The sequence below is a fragment of the Mus musculus genome, chromosome 15 (genome assembly GCF_000001635.26).
Source record: "Mus musculus strain C57BL/6J chromosome 15, GRCm38.p6 C57BL/6J".
NCBI lineage: Eukaryota > Metazoa > Chordata > Mammalia > Rodentia > Muridae > Mus > Mus musculus.
In genome coordinates this window covers 74,329,752-74,352,372 of record NC_000081.6, presented here as the reverse complement: position 1 = coordinate 74,352,372, position 22,621 = coordinate 74,329,752, and the positions used below count along the sequence as shown (strand labels likewise).

Sequence of the window (22,621 nt, the reverse complement as noted above, 5' to 3'; positions counted from 1 at the left end):
GCTCATAGATTTAAATGCTTAGGAAGTGGCACTATTTGAAAGGATTAGAAGGTGTGACCCTGTTGGAGGAAGTGTGTCAAAGTGGGGGTGGCTTTGAGGTTTCAAAAGCTCAAGCCAGGCCCATTGACTCTCTCTTGCTGCTCTTCGGATCCATATGTAGAGCGCTCAGCTCCTTCTCCAGCACCATGTCTGCCTCTATGCCACTATGCTGATAATGGACAAACCTCTGAGACTGTAAGCAAGCCCCAATTGAATGGCTTCCTTTGTAAGTGTTACTGTGGTTATGAAGTATCTTCAGAGCAATAGATCATTGACTAAGACACCTGGGCTGCTCCCTGGTATTGCTTGGTGGTCCCTTGAGTCTGGACCCTGGAGGAGCTGGTGACAGGTACATAACTGAGTACCAGGTAGGCTCAGTTGGATGTAGGAGCCGAAGAGAAGGAACGGTGGTAGAATGAGAAGAACCTGGAATGGTCGTAGGGTTCAGGGCTAAGAGTGAAGGGATTGATGAGAATGGGGGAAGGGGCAGTGTAGATCCTGACCTTGGGAGGGATGGGTCAGGAATGGCCCAGGCTAGACCCATATCAGAGGCTCAGGGCACTGCAGGACTGTTACCAAGACACCTTACGACCTGATCCTGTGTGATTCCTGTCTGTTATCACCACAGCACATGTTCATGGGGCCTCTCTGGCCATCAGGATCTTCAGATCTCCTACCCCATGGATCACTGTCATTAAATAGTGGGGTATGGTCTCAGAGTGCAGCTGACATCCTGATCACCTCCTCCTAACAGGTTGCTTATCCATCCACCCCCCCCCCCCCAGTTCCACTGTCCCATCTGGTCTTTCAGAGCTATTCAGTGCTGGGCCTGGCCAGAGCCCAGGAATATGCAAGATGACCACATAATCTCCACTTTAACAATGTAATTGTCCCGCCTGGTGAAACTGACACCCACCATGGGCCCTAGTGAGTGAGTCAGGACCTAGCTCAGCACCCAAGTGCTCAGCACCCCATCAGCTCTGGCTGTGACAACCAAGTGCTACAGACTTAGGAGCTTAGAAACCCAGGTACTTGCTGGGCATTGCTCTGAAGGCTGAAGTGAGTGGCTTTGGTGGAGGGCTGCTTCCTCCTTGTTTCCACACAGCAAGAAGAGGTGGAGCCCTCTCTGGAGATAGCCTACCTCCTGACCCATCAGCCTCCCAGGTCCTGCCCTGGGTACCCTCTCCTTGGGGCTTAGGGTTCATCTTGGGATTTGGGGAATATACATCTGTTCAGAGCCAAGCAAGGCTGGCTGGTGCTAAACAGGGCCCTGAGTGCCTCATTAAGGAGCAAGGAGTATTAAGAACATTTGAGAGTCTGTGGGGAGCAGAGAAACAAACATTCCAGGCAGAGAAAATCCAGCAGAGGCTCAGAAGAGAGGGTTGAAGTCACTGAGCCCCACAAAGGGCCCCTGAGTCTGGGCTGAGGTCAGATGATGGGAGAGGCCCCTGCAGAAAGACTGATTTTTGGAGGACAGTTGGAGACTGGTCCATGGAGGGGGGACAGCATCCCATGGGGGTGCTTAGATGGGAGAACTGGCAAGCTTGATGTACTGAAGAAGCCCAGACCTGGGTTGGACCTAAGAAAGGGCTTAGGTTACCCGCACCTCAGAGTGGAGCTGGTAGGCGCTCAGCATGGAGGATGTTGGGCCTCCCACTGTCAGAGCCCTTCCACCTTCTCCATCACAAGACGGTTCCTAGAAAGAGACAGTGTAAAGGAGGAGGGTGGGTGGGCCCCCCTTGATTCTTTGTTATCCTCACAGTGAGCATCTGGGTCCCTAACTTCCCTAGACCCTGGAATGACTACCTGCTAACTTGAGGTACCTGTCCCTTCCCCCTTCAGGGGACAGTTGTCTCCAAGCTGGCAGCATAGGGGGTTGCTCCTTTGAGGGCTGGCCCTGGCCACTCCAACCCCACAGTGTCAGTGTTGGTAGTCTGGGCTGGCTCAGCCATCAGTGCCCAGCTCTCTTCCATCATCCGGCCTCAGCCCCAACCCAGGGGCCCGCTGTGGGGTGCTGCCACATCAACTCTCCCTTCTGCGCCTCTACTGGATTCCCTTGGCCTGGAATGTTTGCTTCTCTGATCCCCACAGATCCTTGCCCTCCTACCTTGAGTGGTGTTTGGGGCCCCAAGAACCAGCTACCAGTTGAGTCACCAACTCCTTTGGACTCTGGGTCTACAAAGACCCAGGGAGGCTTCATGGCCTTAGGCAATTGTTACTCTTTGGGGTATCTCCAGCCATCTCTGCCCACAGCCAGGCAATGGCATTTTATCTCCACTGAGATTTTTATTGAGGATCGGAGAAGGGCATTAATGGTTGGGACAGACATGGTGCATTCACTGCCAAGGGAGAAAGTAAACATGACAAGGGGCAGAGGACATTCTAGTAATGATTGCAGGGTTGGAGGAAGTGGACAGGGCCGTGGAGATGGCCATTGTAGTCCAAGACAGGCATGGAGTGAGGACCTCAAGAGGCAACAGTCAGCTGGACAGGACAGGGGCTGCAATAATGGCATGGGGCATGGGGGCTGACTCTAGAGAGGAATGTGACAGACCACTTATCACAGGGCCTGTTTCTTTGTCTGATAAGTGAACCCTGGCTATCATGATGCCCTTTCTGGTGGAGCTGTAAGTCCTGGCTGCTCCTCTACCTTTGGGGGCAACCTCTAGCCCCAGGGAAACAGGGAGGGTTGGGCTATTTTCTAGGAAATGGGTTTTGGGACCTGGGTGGAACTATCAATGTAGGTTGAGTGAGTTTGCATTATAACAGTGCTATAGTGGTGTGTGTGTGTGTGTGTATGCCTGCGTACATGCATGTATGTGTGCCTGTGTGTATGCCTGCGTACATGCATGTATGTGTGCCTGTGTGTGTATGTGCACGTGTGTGTGTGTGTAATGGTGTGACTCCTGTAATGGGTGTTCTGGAGTAGGAAACTGGCCTGCCTACAGTGTGGCACTTGACCAAGACAGCTTTTCTCTGCTCTCATACCATGACAAGCTCCCCTTGGTGTAGGAAAGTCTTAAGTGTGTGGCTTACTGCTCCATGGGCCGGCTGGCTTTGATGGGTGGGTCTGTCATGAGGATGGAGGAGAAGCCCAGTCTCACCAGGGGACTCTGCAATGGTTGGGCCCAGTTCTTAGACCTTACTACCCTGAGGTCCCTTGAGGATCTGCAGGAGTGGGTTGACGGACTGGGAAAGGACCTAGAGACTGTTGGACTATTTTGTTTCTATAGCTGCTTGAGGCTCTGTGGTACAGCCCAGAGCCTACTGTTTCTTCTCCTAGGTTGCCACTGTGGCACCTCCTAGCCAAGTCTAGGTGCTGCTCACATTCAGGAAGAGCAAGTTTCTCATCCTTTATCTCTTACCTCCCTCCCCTCTGCTGAAAGGTTGTAAACCCCAGTTCAGGTTGCTTTGCCTAGTTCTGGGCTTTGGAATTTTGAAGCTGTGTAATGCTGAGTGTCTAGGCTGCTTCTATCCCAAAGGTCCTAAGAAACTTGACACTATAAGACAGGGGCCAGGTGGGCAAACAGAAGACACCCCAAGCCCGAGCTGTTGGCCACCTTCCCAGCTTCGTAGCAGCAGTGAACACAGGCCCCAGGGTGTCCCATGGAGGTGTCAGGAGCAAATTGGATTTTACACCTCCTGGTTGCAGGTGTGAGGAGCTGGCTAGGGCAGTGAGGGCGGCTGGAGGTCATGCCTGCCTCTGATGCTGGGAGGAGCAGCTGTGGACAGACTTGTGATGCTCCGTGGAGGGAGGGGCAGGGCCAGCTCAGACTGGAACTGCAGAGCAAAGTGACCATTGTCAGCTCTCTTTTCCGTGGCTGTCTCTATCCAACGTCCCCAAGTTGGGGTTGCTGGGCTGGAACCTATCCACATGGAGGTATATAAAGGACATGGTACTCTGAAGGCAGGCATGCCTGCAGCGGGTGGCTGTGGGCCTGGCTGATGAGTATGGCTCTGCTTCTGAGAGTTTTGGTACCACGAAGAGTCTGGAGTCTCTCTTTATAATGGGATGATTGGGGTCCCCCAGCCTGCATATCCCTGCTTAGGCTGGCTAACCTGAGCTCCTGATCTGTCAGCACTTCTGCAGGAACCTGGAGGAGCAGGTTTGCCAGGTGAGAAGTTCAGGGGTGGGGGCAGCAGGAGGACAGCGCAGGACAGTGCTGACAGGCACAGCTGCTCCTGCCAGGCTAAACCCGGCACCCCTCCCCCTCAGGCCTGGAGTGTCAGGAGTGTCAGCATGACCTTCAGGCCCCACTCTCTGGTGCAGCAGGAGGCCCAGAGCTGTGTGGCTGTCTAGGCATAAAGGAGATCATGTTGTCGGAGGTATGCATCTGGGGTGGGGACAGTCCCGGGCCAGGCTGACATGAGCAGTGACCACAGAGACTCCCCCAAGGAATCATCAACCCCACTCTTCTTGGAGGGTGAGAACAAGCGAGAGCTGGGCTTCCCCATTGTGCACACCCTGGGTCCAGAACTGACAGGCCACGAAAGTTTGGTGGAAACCAAGAGTGAGCTATTCATTTCTTTTGGAAGTGTGGGGTCAGGGGAGTGGTGTGTGTGTGTGTGTGTGTGTGTGTGTGTGTGTGTGTGTGTTGTAGGGAGAGAGGGAGGGGGTGCTGTGGTGGAAGGCAGTTTTAAGTGAAGGACAGAGATCGGTAGAGCATGGCATGATTCACAACAGGTTCATAAGAGATGCTCACCTGGTAGGTGTTCCTCGTTAGGGTATCCGCAGCCTCCTCCTTTCTTTCTCTTGTCTTTGAGACTCTCCTGCCCTCCTCTCCAACTGACTATGGGTGGTATAGGCTCCAGGCTTCCGGCCTGCCCACTTTTCCTCACCAAGCTTTGTTTCCTTGCCTATGAGGTGAGCTCTACCAGTGAGAGTGTTCTGACATGGGCCTACCTACAGAGCACACAGTTTGGATTCTGTCACCGGGCTGGGCCTCATATCCTTTATGGGACAGCAGCCACAAGAATTTTGCCAGAGAACTCACTGTCTAGAAGTTTCATGACTGGCAGCTTGAGACCCCACTCCCACCCCTCCCCGTGCTTCTGGAGCAAAAGCTTCATATGCAGGGTCCTTCAGCAGAGCCACCTGAGGTAAGGACCAAACCGGAATAGTCCCTTCAGGTCAGTGGCAGCTGTAGAACCTGTACCTCTCCATGGACTAAGGTGACCCCAAGGGAACAAAGCCAGGTTCTCCTATTCAAACTTGCCAAGCACAGACTATCTGTTCACCTTAGCTGTCCATCCAGGTTCTGGAAGGATCGCTACAGCATGCGCCTGCCCTGTCCTGTCCCCAGGCAGTGGATGGGGTGAGGGCCAGGCAGATGATCTTGGATCTCGGAGTGAATCCTCTCTTCTCAGGGGGGTAGAAGATGGTCTGGTAGGAGACTGGGCCTCATGGAAGCAGATGGATATTTCAAGCCTGGCTTCCTTCCCTGGAGAGGTCTCCGCGTGGTCAGGATTCTCCCTAGAGATACTGACTGAGTGGCCCCATCCTGCTGAGACAGACTGAACGCTGGGGTACCGTGCCTGGGCAGAGCCATGGCTTCCAGGGCACAGGGTAGACCTGGCCATGCTGAACCTCCTCTCGTCCCCAAGCCATTCCTTTGCCCATTCTTTGGTTCTCATCTTAAGAGCCACCTACCCTGACTCAGTACCTCCTGGAAGCTTGAGTCTCTGGAGCCCTCTGGAAGGGGCCAGTTTCCTCCTACAGTGGGGCCTGTGGATTTTCTTCTCTTCCCTGTCCTATGTGATGATATGATCCTGGAATCTACAGTCAGGGTCTGGAGGTGACTCAGACCAGTTCCTCCCCTCCTCTCACCTCAAGGCCATGAGGAAGCCTAGAGAAGCCCTTTCATGGATTCTGTCTTGCCCATCTCTTCCCTCTCTCTGCACATTGCCCCAACCAGGCCATCACTCCTCCTACCTACCCAACAGAGCACACCAACCATCTGCTCCAAGAGCCCAGGGGAACCTCCTCTGTCTTTAACCTGTTCATCTGACCGCCCCAGCCTCTCCTATTTTGAGCTGCTCAGTTCCTGGCTTCCACCCTCTGGCCTACCCCACTATCTGACCTGTGGTCATTCCAAGGCCAGATTCTCCAGCCCTTGCCTGGGGAATTTTTCAAGCACCCAGTTTCAGCCAGAATCCACTGGTATACATAGCAGAAGCCAGATCCAGACAACTCCAGTGAAGAGAAATGTTGGGGCTGTGGAAGAGCTCACAGAAGTCACATTGAGTCCCAGAGACTCACAAGCTGGGAGGAAGTCTGCTGGGCCTAGCTCCCCAAGGACATCAAGAGACCATAGGTACTGGGCAAGCCCCACCCTCAGGTGCCTCCTACTGTGCACCCCTTGGCTGCTAATGCTCGCATATGTGTGTCCTATGCGTTCACATCACTGGTGATTCACATGCCCTCTCTTACATGGGACAACTTAGGCTAGTGACCAAATACACACACTGGACTCCCACAGCACCACCTGCTCCCTGAAGGAGTGAGTGAGGTCCTGTATCCTCCTCTCCATCCAGTTCCAGGTCACCAGTCCATGATGCTGAGTATCAGTAGCCCTTACTACCACAACCTGAGTTAGGTTGAGAATAGAGAAAGGAACCTGGAAAAATGGTAGGAATGTTAGTATACAGCCAAGGAAGAAGATGCAGGGACTTGTCCCTGTTACAGTAAGTGTGCTGTGTAGAAAACTATCTCAATAATATCCATTCTGATTGTTTCTCTGTACACTTCATCAGTGCATTGTGGGACAGCTGACTTCTGCTCCTCCTAGCATTGGTTAGGGTGACCCAAAGGCTTGTGGCTGGGCTCATCCAAGGGTCACTTGGTTATACACCTCCTGGCTGAGACAGACTGCCACCTGGGAACTGTGGATATTCACCCTGCAGGTGGCTTCCCTATGTAGGCCAGGCTTCCTCACACCCTGCTGGCTGGCAAACTGGGGGAAGCATTCCAGGAAGGGAGCCCTGCTAACTCTGCCTGTGTCCTGTGGCCCTGGCTCAGAAGTCACCTGGTGTTAGCCCCCTTACAGTTTCTTGGTTGGAGCAGTTGTAAGACCTCCAGGTTCCAGGGAGGGGACATAGGTTCCAACTCTGTGTAGGAAAAAGGTAAAAAAGATAAGTGGGAAAGTCTAATCCCCATAGTTCTGTTCCTGCATCCCCAGTGTGGTAGGGCTCGTTCATGAATGGTAAGCCCCACCTTCATTCTGAGGTCCTTAGAGTGCCAGCCACAGGACACTGGAGCTGGTCCCAGGAGGTCCATTTACTTGGGTCCTGCAGTTAGGCCTCTCGCTCCGGTAGTCAGGGTTGCTCACTTGACCACTGCCTGCAGGGCCGTCTACCTCTCTCTTGGGCAGCCTTCTCAGCCCCAGCTCAGCAGAGCTGTGACTGTGAACTTGACTGGCACTTGAGTGACTTCCACTCTACTGTCTCTGCCAGCTGCCGAGATGGAGATGATGTGAGTTGGAGGGGAGAGGTCTGGTGTAGAGACCGAGCTCCCCTTGGCCTGCAGGAGAGCACCTGCTCTTCAGAGCTATCCTCACCTGAGAGAATACCCCTGTGCTGAGAGACCCAAGACCTTTAGGCATGCACATGACTTTACCTTCTTGGGTTTAAGTGGCTTCTTAGTAACCTGCTATGTCTTTGTCTTTCCATGCATCCATCTACCTCCAACCCACTTCCGTCTGTCTGTCTGCCCATCTGTCTGTCTATCTATCTATCTATCTATCTATCTACCTACCTATCTACCTACCTATCAACTAACAGTTCTTTTCCCCATTCATTCTTCTACCCTCAACCCACATCTATCTGTCTCTGTCTGTCTGTCCATCTATTTACCTATCATTTATCAGTTCTTTCCATTCATCCATTAGCTGATCTACCACTCTTGCCCTCCATCCCATTATCTAATCCTTCCCTTCTCCCTCCATCTTTCTATCCTGTCTGGTCCCCTCATTTACTTTTCTATCCATCCATCCCTCCCTCTATCTCTCCATCTATATCTAGAGAAGTCTCTATATATCCCTCCATCCCCCTTCTATATCTCCCTCCTTGCTTCTCTCCAATATTTCTTCATCTATTTTTCATCTCTCCCTTTATCTCTCCTTCCATCACTTCCTCCATCTACCTCTCCATTCCTCCACCATCTCTCCAAATACACTTTCCGCTGTTTCACCATCTCCCTTCTTCTTCCCCCTTTCATGCACTCCTCCATCTACCTCTCTATTTTTCATCCACTTCTCCACTCTTCCCCTCTAGCTCTTCCCTCCACCCTCTGATCCCCCTTGCAGATGTAGACTTGGCTCAGGAAGTAAAAGAAGACTCCTGCCATCGAAGCTGGAATGCTGGGCTATACACGTGGGAACAGAGAAGCCATGCCTGCTGTGGGAGATGCAGTGTAGAAGGAGAGAGGGACAAGACAACTGGGTTAGGTGGTTGTGCTTCTAACTGAGGTCTGTGAAGACCTCTAGATGGAGCGCCCAGCTGGTGGGCAGGAGGCAGGAGCTTCCTGCAGCTGAGGAGCAGCTGGGGCCTGTGCCAACCTTGAATATGATGCCTCCAGTTCTCCAGCCAGCTCCGCCTCCTTCCCCCTCAAATTGCCAATTTAAATACCTAAATTGTTTACTCGCTGAAATCAATCGACAAGGGACCAGCTTGTATTTGTGATTCAATTGACTATGATACACTGTATTACAGTTACAGCTCCAATGGATTTCTTTTTAATTTATTTTTCTCTTACCGTTGTCCTCCACCAGTAATTCTGAGACTAATTGTCCTCATGCTCGCCCTCATCAGCTTTGAGAAGGATAACGGATTGCCATACTTGGGGATGCTGTACTTTGGAGTTGCCAGGCACTCACCAACCCCACAGCTTCCACCTCTTTTGTCCTCCCAGAGTGGCCATTTCTATGCACCCAAGGCCCCAGGAAAGCCCTGCGATCAGTGTGGGATCTGGTAGGTTCAGGGTGAACAGGGTAAGTGGGGAGACAGGAGACCCTGTCTGTGGCTGCGGGGAGACTCCCACTCAGAAGCCCAGCTGTAGCCTCTGGCAGCTCTGAGAGACATCAGTGATACCACTGAACAAACTCTTCCCTCTGGGCCTCAGTTTCCCTGTCTGTGAGTTGAGCTCCCTCAGCTGTGACATTCTGATCTGCTCAGAGTATGGGAGGGGAAGGGCTATGGCCATAACTGGACTCCCTTCTCTTTCCCATGTATGTGCACATATGCATTTCACGGATTGAAAGAGCAGGTCAGAGGACAACTTATAGTTGGTTTTCTCCTTCTACTATGTGGGCCTTAGGGGTTAAACTCAGGCCATCTGATTTTTTGACAGATGTCTTTACCTGTTGAAACATCTATCCAGCCTTTAACACATGTCCCTACAGACTAAACCATTGTTATAATGATAAAAAAGATGACAACCTGAACAGCCTTTATTGATGACCAGAGGCCTCCAACTAGGAGCAAAGAACTCCATTTGACAGATAAGGACACTGAGGCACAGGGGCAGCCTCACTTGCCCAGGGTTAGCTGCTGATTGAGTGACCCCAGCATCCTGATCTCGGAGTCCCAGAGGTCCTCTTTCCTTCTATCCTGTCCTGATGGGAGGCTGTACTGCTTCCCAGGCCCCAGGCCCCAGGCCCCAGACCTATTTATGTGGCAGCCTCAAGAATAGATAAATCCCTGTGTGAAATACATGTGGCCCCGATAACTCCATCTCAGCCTGAAAAACTCTTGCACCAGGATCATTTTTCCCCCTATTTTGGGACATGGATCCTCAGGAGGCTGAGGTGCCAGCTCCATTACTGGGTGTCACATCTGTGATCAGAATCAATAGCAGGGTGAGAAGGGATGGGGCTGGGTGAGGGAGCTCCAGGGGGCCTCAGCGCTAAGAAGGCTTACAGAACAGAGGAATGGGGGTGGGGAAGCGTCCAGCTTGCAGCCCTGCCTCACACAGCTACCCTAAGCCAGACAGTAAGGACACTGAACCACAGGAGCATGGAGGGGCCACAAGCATACTTGTTCACAGCCACAATGATATTGGAATGGGCTCTTACCCATTCGCTTGCGTTTCTGTCCCTCAAAAACAGCTATCAGAGGCAGCACCTTGCCTGCTGAACTTTAGGCCACCTGTGCAGCTTCCTGTCCTGCCGTGTGCCTCTATTCTCCTTCCCCTGCTTAGCTTGTATCTCTGTAAACCAGTTCATACCAGATAGAGCCAAACATGCCTACCATTCCATTCCCTTTAAGATACAGCTTGGTGTCTAGCTGGGGATGGGACTTGAGGCTCTTGTCTTGTCTAAGAGGCTAAGGATGGCCTTCTGGGTTTTGAGCAGGTGACAGGGTAATTCCTGCAGGCACCTGAGAACCATGCATCTCTCTGTCTCTCTACCAGTGTTAACTGTAATCAGCTGGCTGGGTCACCCACAGGCTCGAAGCACTGCCCTGAGGGACATGTGCTGTGGTGGGATTCCATGCTAACCAGTCCTGAGACACTAGGCAGAACCACAAAGGCAGGGACCATGTGATTAGCCCCCTTGGACCTACTGAGACCCCTCCCTGCTGTACCTCTCGGCTGCTTCTATATCCCCAGCTGAAGAGGGTGAGTGGCTCCCCAGGGTCCTACAGCACAGTGAGATGCCAGGGAGCTGGAACCCAATTACACATAGGTGTTATGTATGTGGCGTCGTCCGGATGCATTGATCCCTCAGGGTGACAGATCTGTTATGAATTGGGTAATAGACCAGCTTGTAAATGAAATATATTGGATTTTCAGGCTCCTGGCTTGTATTGGCTTGAGGGGAATGGGGCAGATTTATGAACCCAGGTGGGTGGCTGAGGCTCTAGTCCTTCACCATGCAGGTCACAGTGTAGGCTTATTCTCAGAGCCTAAAGGGCTGAGAGTGGGAAGGTGACCTATAAGGGTGGGAGGGACACCAAGTGGGCTTGGGAAGGTCTTGGAAGAGGCCAGAAGGGAATGTGGGAAAACATCAGGCCTGGCCATGTGCGGCATGTGGATTGGCCTAGGCCGAGGCTAGGGCTCCTGTAAGGGCTGGAATCTGCCATTGGTGACTCTCCAGTGATCTTCCCTAACTATGATTTAGTACTTTCGTCATCTTATTACAGTGAGGATAAGCCTACTTTGGAAGTTAAGCAGCTTTCTTTGTCTGTTACTTGTCTATTTGCTGTGATGAAGGAGGGAAGGGTTTGTTTTGGTTCAGGGTTTATACATCTCCAGTGTTTGAGGCAGCTGGTTACTGGTTACAATGTATCTACAGTATCTACAATGTATCTATTGTGACCTAGGTTTTGTATAGGATAAAGAAGAGAGGACAGATGTATAGGAAGAAGAAGAGGGCCAAGAATTCAAACCACAGTCAGAATGAGAGCTCAGCATAAGACTCAGGGAGTGTCTGTGATCAGGGCTCAGTGAGTGTCTGTGGTCAGGGCTCAGGGAGTGTCTGTGATCAGGGCTCAGGGAGTGTCTATGATCAGGGCTCAGTGAGTGTCTGTGGTCAGGGCTGAGGGAGTGTCTGTGATCAGGGCTTAGGGAGTGTCTGTGGTCAGGGCTGAGGGAGTGTCTGTGATCAGGGCTCAGGGAGTGTCTGTGATCAGGGCTCAGTGAGTGTGATCAGGGCTCAGTGAGTGTCTGTGGTCAGGGCTCAGTGAGTGTCTATGATCAGGGCTCAGTGAGTGTCTATGATCAGGGCTCAGTGAGTGTCTGTGATCAGGGCTCAGTGAGTGTGATCAGGGCTCAGTGAGTGTCTGTGGTCAGGGCTCAGTGAGTGTGATCAGGGCTCAGTGAGTGTCTGTGGTCAGGGCTCAGTGAGTGTGATCAGGGCTCAGTGAGTGTCTGTGGTCAGTGCTCAGTGAGTGTGATCAGGGCTCAGTGAGTGTCTGTGGTCAGGGCTCAGTGAGTGTCTGTGGTCAGGGCTCAGTGAGTGTCTGTGATCAGGGCTCAGGGAGTGTCTGTGATCAGGGCTCAGTGAGTGTGATCAGGGCTCAGTGAGTGTCTGTGGTCAGGGCTCAAGGAGTGTCTATGATCAGGGCTCAGTGAGTGTCTATGATCAGGGCTCAGTGAGTGTCTGTGGTCAGGGCTCAGGGAGTGTCTGTGATCAGGGCTCAGTGAGTGTGATCAGGGCTCAGTGAGTGTCTCTGTGGTCAGGGCTCAGTGAGTGTCTATGATCAGGGCTCAGTGAGTGTCTATGGTCAGGGCTCAGTGAGTGTCTGTAGTCAGGGCTCAGTGAGTGTGATCAGGGCTCAGTGAGTGTCTGTGGTCAGGGCTCAGTGAGTGTGATCAGGGCTCAGTGAGTGTCTGTGGTCAGGGCTTAGTGAGTGTCTGTGGTCAGGGCTCAGTGAGTGTCTGTGGTCAGGGCTCAGGGAGTGTCTGTGATCAGGGCTCAGTGAGTGTCTGTGGTCAGGGCTCAGTGAGTGTCTGTGGTCAGGGCTCAGTGAGTGTCTGTGATCAGGGCTCAGTGAGTGTGATCAGGGGTCAGTGAGTGTCTGTGGTCAGGGCTCAGTGAGTGTCTGTGGTCAGGGCTCAGTGAGTGTCTATGGTCAGGGCTCAGTGAGTGTCTGTGGTCAGGGCTCAGTGAGTGTGATCAGGGCTCAGTGAGTGTCTGTGGTCAGGGCTCAGTGAGTGTGATCAGGGCTCAGTGAGTGTCTGTGGTCAGGGCTCAGTGAGTGTCTGTGGTCAGGGCTCAGTGAGTGTCTGTGGTCAGGGCTCAGGGAGTGTCTGTGATCAGGGCTCAGTGAGTGTCTGTGGTCAGGGCTCAGTGAGTGTCTGTGGTCAGGGCTCAGTGAGTGTCTGTGATCAGGGCTCAGTGAGTGTGATCAGGGGTCAGTGAGTGTCTGTGGTCAGGGCTCAGTGAGTGTCTGTGGTCAGGGCTCAGTGAGTGTGATCAGGGCTCAATGAGTGTCTGTGGTCAGGGTTCAGTGAGTGTCTGTGATCACAGCTCAGTGAGTGTCTGTGATCAGGGCTCAGAGTGGAACAGGCAGATGGGGTGAGCTGTCCTGGCCACACAAACTCACTGCTGGCCTTTGTTCTTTTCCCACCCATAAGCTATTCCACAGTGAAGACCCAGGGGTGAGGTGTAGACGCTCCTGGGCCTGCTGGGTCCTGTGAAGGGACACCTGTCCTCTCTGAGGGCTGAGAGGCTGGAAGCATCCCTGGTGAGCTGGGCATCAGGGGTAGTTTTTTTCCCCCCACCCCCAGCTATCTACCAGCTTCTTGGGGTCTGCACAGGTCTTGGCTATGTGATTTCAGCCTCTCTCTCTCTCAATGTCTCGCTACATCTGCTTTGTATGCAAAATATTTTCAATATTCAGCGTGAAACGTGCCACCACCACCAGTAACTGTGCCAGCATGCTGCCAGGGAGCTACATGCTGGTCCTGGAAGGAAGGGGGTCATCCTTGGGTGTAGCCCAGGCCAGGGGCAGGGTGATGGCCATGGGCCATCTCAAGGCCCCTTCTGCTGGGAGGAAACATGTTCACAGCACTCACCAAAGCGCAAGGGCAGGAGCAGCCCATGGAGCCATCCTACTTCATTTGCCTGTCACGTCTGTCACTTTTGTCCCTCCCTCAGCAAAGATGTACAGTTGTATCCCCTCTTTGGACACTGGCAAGTGCTTTGTGAAGACTCTCAGGGCATTGCTAGAGACAAGGCACCTTGTAAGGAAAGCACTATACTGCCTACACCCGGCTGGTGACTGGGAATGCTAATTAAATCTTTATAGGATCTAGAATCAACTTGGTGACAAGCCTCTGGGTGTGTTTATGGGGGAGGTTCTAGACAGGTTAACTGAGGTGGGACGACTCACCCTACTGTGCTGGGCACCATCCAGACTGAGAAAATGGGACAAAGTGAGCATTATGTATCCTTCTTCGCTCTGCCTCTTGATACAATGTGTCCAGCCGGCTCACACACCTCTACCACACCCAGTCTTCTCTGCCCTGTTGGACTGCACAGTTTGAGAACTGTGAGCCCAGATGAGTCCCTCCTTCCCAAGTTATTTTTGTCAAATTATAGCAACGAGAAAAGTAACCAGTATGCTTCCGAATGTTTTTCAGCCACTCAGCAAATACCTACTCAGATGTGAGGAGCACAGAGGAGGGTCTCACTCCAGGATGCTCCACTGGCGGAGAAGACGTGTTGCTGAGCTTGGGGAACTGCCTCCCGGGAACCTGGAAGCACAAGGTGAGGGTCAGCCCTCCAGCCCCCCCCTTCTCTCTCCCACGCTGGACTAGAGCTTGATTAGAAAGGACAGACTGCCAGGGCAAGAGCTGAGGGCATCAGGGAAGAGAAGGGTTTTGGCAAGGGATATGGAGAGCCTATAGGGATGGGACTCCTAGAGACCTGTGATGACCTGGGAATCTGGCTGAGGGCCCCAAGAGCCGCTTCAGGAAGGCCTTAGGGAGTGGTTAGGACTACTGGAGGAGGGGGCACCTTAAGGCCCTTTGGGTCTCTGATTGTGACAGGTCTCAGCCCTGTCCTATTATACCCAGCTCTCACTAAATGATCATGAAACTCCTCTTTCCTGTGATTCTCCCATAGTAGGCTTGAGTCCCTACCATGCAGCTCTTAGGTCATTTCTGGGCACCTGTACCATGCCCAGTGACTCCTCTGCAGGGGCTGACTAGGCTGTCTGCTCCAGAAGTCTGCTGGGCCTGAAATCTACTCTGTACACGGCATCTAAGGGGCTTTGTACATGGTTCAGTCCCTGCTGGGACTGATGCGATTCCAGTTGGCTACTTAGCTAAGTACAGAAACAAGACAGGTGTCTGGGAAGCCCAATCCTTTCAGTCTCCCAGGCTTTATGGATAGTACTGACCTCTGCTTAGAGGGTGGAGCCAACACTTTTGGGAGGGGCCAGAGGCCACCCAGGGAAAGAGATGGTGCCAGCCATCCCATCTGAGGGTTCATGCCTGCCCTCTCAGTCTATCGTCCTGCTGAGTATCTGCAGCATCTGTTAGTTGGAGCTCATGTCTGGCTCCCTATCTGTGTGCTTTCCTTTGCCTGGGCTTTTCCACCGGTCTGTGTCTTTGAAGTCCTTGGCCCCTCAAACCCAGTCTCCCTAGCCTTTCCATGTGTGCTACATAGGGAGATTTATCCCTGACTCCTGCTCTAAGTCTTTTGTCCTTAGTTTCCAGTCTTGGCATCTAAGAGATCTATAGCCATGGCCATCCAGGAACCCTGGGGCACCCCTGGTGGGATCAAGTGTGAGATGGAGTACGGGGAGTGTGACACTGGTTGTGGGGTGGTGCCTGGGCACTGACGAACACTCTTCCACCCCAACAGCAAGACACAGCTTGCTCTCAAATATCAATGATGGTAGATGGACGGTGCATGATTCTCCTGGGAGGACAACAGCCACACACTAGGGAGGGTACAGTGGGGAAGCAAGAGACTCTAGAGTCCCAAGTGAGTGTCTGTGGTGGTTGAATAAGAACCACCATCCCCATAGGCTCCTATGTTTGAATGCTTAGGGCGTGGCACTGTTTGAAAGGATTAGGAGGTGTGGCCTTGCTAGAGGAAGTAGTCACTGGGAGTGAGCTTTGTGGTTTCAAGAGCCCAAGCCAGGCCCAGTGTCTCTCTTCCTGTTGCCTGTGGATCCGAATGCAGATCTCTCAGCTCCTTCTTCAGCACCATGTCTGCTTCCTGCGGTGCTGATAATGGACTAAACCTCTGAAACTGTAAGCCAACCCCAATTAAATGCTTTCCTTTATAAGAGTTGCTGTGGTCATGGTGTTTCTTCATAGCAACAGAACATTGACTAAGACAGTGTCTTCAGGTGAGCGCATAAAATTGTACATATTGGACCCTTGTAATTTACCAACCAGGACCTTCATAGGGGCTGAGCGCAAAGGCCTCACTGCCAAGCCAAGAGGTTAGCTTTGTCCTGTGGAACTGTACAATGGGAGTTAGGTCTGCAGTGATAAGCACTTTAGCATGAGCTTTCTGACTGCACGGGGTCATAGGATCCCCTGTGGTAAGAAGTGGGACAGACCTGGGCAAGAGCAGGGCCAGGGTACTGGATTTGAAACTCATGGACATCTGCCTATGCACAGACACTAACATATCTCCCTCCATATCAGGCCTGAGAACTGAGAACAGGGTAAGTAGTTAACGGTTCCTGCTTACCACCACCCTCTGACCCCTAACCTCTGACTCTTGACATTTCATATGGCCTATCTCCTCTGCCAGAGTGTTTAAAAACTCATAGAGACAAGTTCCCGTCCCCATCGGGCCTTCTTTCTCTAAATAGACCGAAACATGATGATTTCATGAACAAATCCAACCATGCATTATACATTTTGAATTCTTAAACTAACAAAGTGACTTTGGATCTATAAACGGTGCCAGAAATAAGTATCCCATTTATTTTTGCCTTTGGAGCTGTTCTTCTGTCCCTGTCTGCCCCCCAAGGCCCTGGCTCATTTTGGCAGGGCCTCGCCCAGCATGCAACAGAGATGAGGTACCCTCAGAACTGCAGGTACCCTGATTCTGCTGCCATCCATCTCCACAGACCTTCCCGAGGTCCCTTCCAATGGGTACATGAGGGTGAGTCCTGATCTTGGCATATCCCTGCCTGCCCTCCCATGCTGCCCATTTACGTGTGTGCCTCACTGATTTCTGGAAGGGACACAAGGTAGTATGGAGGTGTCACCCCCCAGAAATTCTGCCAGGATCTACCCAGGCTAACACCCAGGGTTCACCAGGTCTGGGGCAAAAATGGCTTAGTTTCAAGCTCAGGGTCTATGTGGATGACAGTAGAGGCTGATAATCAGTGTTTTGTCCCCCCAAACCGCTCTTCCACTCTCCTGCTGTGGCTCAGGCTGTCACAGATGCCCCTCACAGCAATGAAGAACGTGAGATTCCAAGGGACCTCTGATGTTTTGTTCCCAACATGACAGGGAGGACCCATTATGCGACAGAATGGGAAAGGCATGGTCTGTGTTCCACAGTGAACAATGAAAGTGTCCATTGCTCATCTCCACATCCGACCTCTCCTCAGGAAGTGGTTTTGCTAGGGCCTCACATTTGAGATTAGAGCTTAGGAGGGAGCGGTCTTTACTCCCCCAGCAAGAGGCATTGTCTTGCATTTGGCTGGAGTTTGGAGTGAAGACATGAACCCAAGGGACAGAATCTGACCTGTGGCTTTCAGGGATGTGTGTTTGTTTCAGGAACTTTCTGGAATGGAGCAGAGCCTTAGAGGAAGTTGGACTGGGGATGGTCTAGGGGCTCCTGGATGTATCAGTCTACCCCTATGCACAGAGTTTCCTGACAGCATCTACAAGTGCAGTGAATGATTGAAGATTGGTGCAGATGGATGCAAGGTGCAGGAGGATGCATGGTGCAGGTGGATGAATGGTGCAGGTGGGTGCATGACACAGGTGGATGCATGATGCAGGTGGCACAGATAGGTTCATGACACAGGTGGATGCATGATGCAGGTGGCACAGATAGGTTCATGACACAGGTGGATGCATGATGCAGGTGGCACAGATAGGTTCATGACACAGGTGGATGCATGATGCAGGTGGAGGTGCTCATAGGAAATGCTTCCTGTCTGCTCTGGGTTGAGGTGTCCAGCCCAGCTCTTTCCATCCTCTTACTGGCAGCTCCTGAGAGTCTCTGGAGTAGCTTCTCAATGTCAGCTGCTTTCTGAGCACCCAGCCTGGCCATCCCATCCTCAGCACAGTTTTTTCTGCACACATGATGTTGTTTGTATAGCGTACTCCTCCCATCTACCTTCAGAGTTCTGGCTACAGGGACCTGGCCAAGGCCCTGGGAGACAGAAGCAGATGGAAGCTGGCCAGCAGGGTATGGATGAAAGGACCCAAGGGAACAAAAGCCTCATGGGCCTTGGAGCAACCCATGTGGCAGACTAGGGAGACAGCAATGTCCCAGAGCCCAGCTTTCTAGCCTATTTGAATCTCTCTTGTGGCCAAGAAGGCATGGGAACTGTCCTAATAAGAGCCTTCACTGTGCAAACAGCCTATTGTGTTAGTCCTATTCCTTGAGACAATGCCTTCTCCTGAAACACTGTGTTCTGGGAGCTTCAAGTCTCCTTCTAGAAGTTTCCCTAAAGACCTAGGCCCTAGAGGTCCCATAAGGGCCAGGCCATCTGGACCTTTTCCACAATCCTGGGCAGCTGGGAGCCAATGCTGTCCTTGTGCTGATCCTACAGTTTGTTATTCCTAGATTATCTGGCATATGCTTCAGAGGGAGAGCTTCACTCTTGACAGCTGAGGGAGCTGTGGGTCCATTGTGGGTGAGAGCCATTGTTAGAGGCAGAGGGCTGGCTTTCATGGGACTTGAGCCCCTGGACCCAGAAGCCCAATGTCTCCATCTGTAAAGCAGACAAAAGTTGACAATGGATCCCCAGTCTAGCCTTGAGTAGACCAGTCTCCATCTTGATATGGACACTCCCTGGAGCCTGAAGGATAAAGGATACCATGGAAGTTCTTGTTTGTTTTTTTGTTTGTTCACATGAAAGGTTTTTTTACTGAGAATCATCTCTCTGACACATCATTTTAGACTTCAGGGACTCTCCCCTCCTGAGGAGGAGGAGGAAGAGAGAGGAAATAGGGGATAGAGACAGTGAAGCATAGACAATAGCACTGAGAACACAGTAAGGATCAGGAGAACACAGTAGGTTTGCAGGTGATTAGTAGGGGACCCTGCTGGTGGGGTGCCTCTCTGAGAAGGCAGAGCCCTGAAACCAGGTGTGTGAAGACCTAATAGGCCACGGATCTACAGGCTTGGTGTGCAGCTGTCGTGGGATAATGACTGTGTTGTGGTGATGAGGAATATGGTGGTAACATGATGGTGGTAGGAATCACGGTTATAGGGACAACAATGGCTATAAGTAGTGTGTGGGTGAGAATGAAGGATGATGGTAGTAGGGACAGTAAAGTGGTGATAATGAAACTGATAATAGCTGTAGTTGTGGCTATGATGTAGTGGTGGTAGTGATGGTTATGATGGCGATGATGATGGTAATGGTGGTTATGATGGCAATGCTGATGGTAACGGCAATGATGGTACTGATGATGATGGCTGTGATAGTTATAGTGCTTATAATGGCGGTGATGGTGCTAGTGGTCATGATGGCAGCAATGATGATAATGGTCATAGAGGTGATGATGGAGTGTGGTGGTATGTAGCCATGGTGATGGTGGTTGTTGGTGGTGATGGTGGTTGTGATGATGATGGTGGTGGTGATGATGATACTGGACATGGTGGTGATGGTGATGATGTTAGTAGATGCTGGTGGTGGCGGCAGAGGTGATGGTGTCAATGGTGAGTCACTGGTGGTGATGGGGTAATGGTGATAATAGTAGTTCTGGTGTTGACAGTGGTAGTGATGACAGTGATGATGATATCAGTAGTGATGGTGATGGTTGTGATGACGGTGCTGGTGGTGATAGTGAGAAGATGGTGGTAGCTGATAGTGTTAATGTGGTGCTGGTATTGGTGCTGCTGCTGCTGGTGATGGTGGTGGTGGTGGTGGTGGTGGTGGCAGCATACAGCCAATTAGGAGGTGATGGTAATGATGGTGATAACAATGACTATGATCCTGACCTTTGGGCCATAAAAGCTGTTCTTCAGTCTTAAACACAGTGGCTCTGTGCCAAACACTGTGCCACTTACTGACTTCTAAGGCCTCCTGCTAGGTAGAAGCCAGTACCTCTCTATCTTGCCAAGTAGGAGACAATGGGGAACTGAAACGGGCCACCATTTGTTATTTACTGATTCACATTGGAATCACTTTTTGGACACAAGGACCTTTACCTCCAAACGCCTGCTCCTACCCAAAGCTTCTGGTGAAAACAAGATCCCCTTGCCTGTCTGGGCTTTGCTCTATGATGCCCACCATCAGCATCTAGCCTGGGCTTTCCTCACATGCCTACAGAGGCGTGGGCACGTTGGTCAGGTTTGTACATCACCTGACATCAGAATTAACCCCGACATTAATTTGCTAATGTATAGTGTGAAGTGGGTTGTACAGCCTGAGCACTTAGGGTGAGCTTAGACATTTCCGAGGGGGATTACGGGAACGTGCTAAGTGGAAGGCTTAAAGGTTACTTGTTTCCATGCGATCCATGAACTGTTCTATGAAAAACCATAGCAGAAATAATTGAAGTGTCAGGAAGTACCAGAAGAGAAAGAATAAGGAATCAAATCAACAATTCTTTTGTTGCTTACTCTCATCCTGGTTTTATTTGGTACTCTGAAAAGATGCCAGCATTCAGGTGTTGCTCTGGAAAGACAGGGGAGGGAAGAGGAAGAACAAGTTCATTCCATTTTTGTGGATTCTCACACCTCCTGGTGAACTATCTATTGTCAGGGCCATTCCAGCATCTCACAGGGCCTCCTGCACCAGTGCAGTTGGGAGGACCGAGACTCTGGGAGTCTCCAAGCACTCATCTTTGAGTCTTCAGAACTCAGCTGTGATTCAGAGAGCAAAGTCACTCCCTGTAGCCACACAGCAAAGGTAAACTGGAGTCAGCCTTGGAACATCTGGTGTTGGCTCTCCAGGGAAGAGACTAAAGATGGTAGGTGGGGGCCAGACGTGGTACGCAGAAGAGATGTGTCAGCCTCCTCTCTGTAGGAGGGCAGCCAGATGTATATCTCTGTCTAGGAGCTTGGTGGAAGGAGATATGGAAATCACAGGCTGAACAGAACACGGAAGGGTCGCCAAATGACGTCACTGTGAACGTCAGCCCAAAGGAGCCCAGAGTCTGAGGTTGTCTGGTCTGGTCCTGGTGTTGAGTTTGGGCAGAGGTTAAGAAATCTGTAGTGGGTGGCAAGAACTGCCGATTCTGACAACCCTTCCAGTTCCAGTTCCCAGATTCCCTTCCACCGAGGGGTCTCACCAGTAGCCTCTGGGGTGTGGGTGGCCATACAAAGCACCATCCTCAGTAGCTTTCTGGAGACGTGCTTCTGACTTCAGAAGCTAAAACTACTGAGGGAGGACACTACTAGTTTGCCCTTGGGACTCTGGGCCCCCAGCCCTGCCAGTTACTGGCCATCCTAGTTTTCAGAGAGCCGAGAAGAGGAACATCACATGACATGCTTTCCTGACCAGGATCTAAAACCCCAGGTGCTGAGATGCTGCACCCTATTGGGAAGTTTCTGAGGGACTAGATTCATCTTGGGGTGGGGGAATCACAGGAATATGGGGAAGAGGACTGGGTTTATCTGCCTGTGTCTCTGTGGTCTGGGTCTCCCCCTCTGTCTTGCTTCCATTGGCAAGTGTATGTGAGGTTCGGTTTTAAACAACACTGCACCCTAGCCCAGACCTGGGACCAGGACTCTGGGCTCCGGGCCTGCTTGGGGGGTGTTTGTAGAGTGAGCACAGCAAGGAGTTTACCTTCCCACTGGCATGTCAGGCTACCCCGTCCTCACTTACCTCCTCCCCGTTACAGATGCTCCAATGCTTCCTCTGACCATCATTTCATTTGGAGAGCTGTGCACCCTGGCTACTTGTGGGAAGTCCTTGACTTTTTCTTTCCATAAATAATAAGAAAGTGAGAAGTCGAACCTAGCAAATGAGCTCCTGGGCTTCTTGCGGGCCTGGCTCAGCCTCCACAACCTCTAGCCAAGGCCTGGAGGATCCTCTGAAAGACCAGGGTTAATGAGATCAAAGCCCTCTTTAGGACGACCTGGGACCATCGGAAAGGCCCAGTTATCTGAAGCAGGGGGAGGGGACTAGGGACTCTTCCCTGATGCTTCCACATGAGCAAAGCCTCTTAAGCATTGAGCCACCAAGCTCCAAGGTAAGATAGTGACTTTCTGAGTGCAGGACAGTAAGAGTGAGGATTGATAGCAGGGTAAGGAAGGAAGGGGCTGTGTGGCTGGTGGAGGCACGGTAGCTGGGCTTCTTAGCTGATTTAGCATGGTAGGCTAGAACCTGCCTTTTAAGGGCTGGCCCTGTTCCCTCCTTTCAACTCCAGATCTGTGCTGTGCAGAGCCAGGGTGTCTGTGCTTACATCGGCTGTCAGGCTGAGCTGAATCTCAGGTTCCCTGCCTCTGAAGTGAGGCAGCTAGTCCAGGCAGCTGAATAAGAACGAACTCCAAGTACAGTGGATTAACTCAGCAAATGGGGAATTCTGACCACATTTTTGCTGGAACCCAGGCACCTGTGTGGGTTTTACAGCTGAGGATTCATCCAAAGGCATGGCCAGGTCTGGGATTTGCCACCCAAACCACTTATGGGTCTTGGCAGGCTCAGTCTTTGTCTCCTTGACCTCTCCACAAAGCTGCTTTGGACACCCAGCTGGTTTTCTGGGATGCAGGAAAGAATGAAAAAGACAAGCAGGTCATACCAGGCTGGAAACACAGGCTTGGAGACCTCACAGTGATTCTGTCTACTCCCGGTCAATATCAAGGAAAGGGAACAGCCTAGGGTTATATGCACCATCTCAGAGATGCCCACCACTCCAGCAGCACCTGCCTGGTAGTACAGTCTTAAGAATAAGGGAGACTTGTCTCCAAGCCTTGTGCTGCTGTGCTCAGCAGGTGTGAGCCATCCCCCCACTGCATGCAACTTCTTGCTACAT

At 51.7% G+C, this 22,621-nt stretch overlaps 1 long non-coding RNA gene across 1 annotated transcript in view; it reads left to right on the top strand.

The window, feature by feature from the left end:
* The window catches only part of Gm19859, a 165,878-nt gene that overhangs the window by 48,093 nt on the left and 95,164 nt on the right, over positions 1-22,621 (top strand). Inside the window, exon 3 of the long non-coding RNA XR_001781685.2 lies at positions 14,123-14,249. This is a non-coding gene — a long non-coding RNA (predicted gene, 19859). The remainder of the gene's footprint in view (positions 1-14,122; positions 14,250-22,621) is intronic.